The sequence below is a fragment of the Balearica regulorum genome, chromosome 4 (assembly GCF_011004875.1).
Source record: "Balearica regulorum gibbericeps isolate bBalReg1 chromosome 4, bBalReg1.pri, whole genome shotgun sequence".
In the NCBI taxonomy this organism is placed as follows: Eukaryota; Metazoa; Chordata; class Aves; order Gruiformes; family Gruidae; genus Balearica; species Balearica regulorum.
The window spans coordinates 25,627,037-25,629,471 of record NC_046187.1 but is presented as its reverse complement, the minus strand read 5'-3'; positions in this window follow the sequence as shown (position 1 = coordinate 25,629,471).

Genomic DNA, 2,435 nt, shown 5'->3' with positions numbered 1-2,435 from the left:
TTAGCGTCAGGATGTATTGTTTATTATAAAAAGTATCACATAGCAAATATACCCAATTGGTATGAAAAGGTGAAAGGTTCTTAAAGGCGTCTTTTCTTTTTCGCATCAAAGTCCAAATAAATGCCTGAAAAAACATTTGCATCTTCTGCAAGGTACATGAGAAAATGATTCATTGATTAAAAAACAATTCTCACATGTAAAAAGTAGAGTATTAGCACAGTTCAATATGCTAATTCCCACAGCTCAATACATTAATAACAGCTGGAAAAAACTGTAAAATCCACAGAAGTCCCACAGATACTACAACTTTAACAGGGAACAATTTAGCCCAGATTCATCCGCTTGCTAAATACAGTACCGATTATATATGTGAGATGATAATATATGCCATTATATTGATCTTTTAGTCTTCATTAAGCATTCTTACAGCTGTTATTGAATTTGAAAAATTTTACTGGGTTAATCTCAGAAGTTTCTGAAGCTATCTTATTTTAGAAATTTCTAGAAAATACAAATTCGTCACAAGTTAATTATACAAGCAAATTTTAATCATCTGATGAAAAGGTTTGGCCTATAAACATGGATTACTCTGACAGGATTAGTTTAATATGTCAAAGTAAAATTTCTTGCAAGATCTGCAGGGCCTAGAGTAGATGTTATCTGCTTCCAATTCCAAAACTACACTGTCATGCCTACAGAATTATCTAAAATGTATACTCTCTTCAGTGATTAAACAGTTTAAATTTGCTCAAGTAGACAATAGCTTAAAAACAGCCTCTTCCACAGTTCTAGCCCTGTTGTCAGCTTGGGCTAGAGGTGGAAAATCATCACGCTGGGCTGACCTCTTGCTATGTCCTGAATGTAAGCATTTTCCTGTAAAAAGTGATGTAGAATTGATAATGTTACAGCCTACATGATGTTAGACAGATCACCAGGTTGCACACAGCTCCCAAAGAGACTCACACAGGTCACAGATTGGTCATACAACTGCATTTTCTTTAGATGACAAGAAGCCCCATAAAAGACGTGATAAGGAAGGCTGACCAGAAGTTGCGTGCAAATAAACCGGATAAATCATTCGATTAGGTAATAACTGCTACAGGAAAGTACAGAAAGCCGAAGAGAGTTCAGTACCTCTTGGAAAAGCACAACCTGAATCTCTCCTATCTTTCTGAATGGAGGTCATAGGCTCTCAGAATTATGACTTCTTAGTCATAATATAAATAGCTCAATATGAATATATTGCACATATGAACAGCAGCAATTACAACGGAAGCTGATACTTGAATTCCTTAAAAAAAATAAGGCATTAAAGAAATAAGGCTGCAAGAGTACCTAGGCTTTGACAGGCTCCCATACTGCAGCCTTCCTCTACCTCCTGTGGGCACAACACACATTCAAAGCAATGTTCTCGACCGCAAGTGATTCAAATTAGCAAAGATGAAAGAGCAAGTGGAAGATCTAGAAATGTTTTTGTGATATTAAGCACTATGGCAAAGCTAAGCTGTAGGCAAAACTCTAGTCCGTATTAAATGACAAGCATTTGTGTGGCACTGATTCTCTTCTAAGATCTCATCTGAGGATGGTCCTTGAAATAACCTCATAATTTCAGCAAATTTTCTTCCAGAACCCTATGCCTGCAGGAGAACATGAATTATTTTGCTCTGGGCCATTTAGTTCTTTGGAGGGCGTTGCATCCGTAACCAGTCAGACATACAAACTGGCTTCACACAGGATGCAAACACCATTTGTCTTTACTTACTATGCTGCAGTATTTTTGAGAAAATCTCTAGAGGATGTGAAACTGTCTCAAATACTTTGGCATTTGTTCTCAGAAAGAGAGAATAGTTTCAGCCCAGCTCAGGCCACTGTCTTTGACCTTGGTCAACAAAAACCACCTCCCATCATATAAGCATGCCTGTATCTTCGCGCCTTCGCGCCTCCTGCTGAAAGTACTTTTTTTAATCTTCTCTAGTCCCTCTTACAACATTTGCCTTCTTTGTTCTGTCTTTATTAATTTTCCATTACTTCAAACCTCCTACCTGCAGACAGGAAGAAAAAAAAAACCTTGGCTTTCATAGCCCATCGCACAAGCTATTTCCATCTCAACAACTAACTTCCACAAAGTAGCCCTGGTCTGCAAGGAATGCAGTGAAGCCCTCAGCAGCAGCATCAGAAATACATTTGAAAGAGATTTTTAAAAATTAAAAAGCCTCATAACTCCATTAAGTCAACCAGAATACAACTGCTACACACAGATTCTGTAAAGTTATCAAAATCATAAATACTTGTTTGTGGGAAAGTTCAGCCCAGAAACGCTTGCAGACCCATGGGAAATGGCATTGATTTCTCTCACAAAGTTTATGGAAGCTTTATCCATGTGGGCATGAATTAACACTAATTCATAAATAATGAATAGTGAAAGACAATTTAAA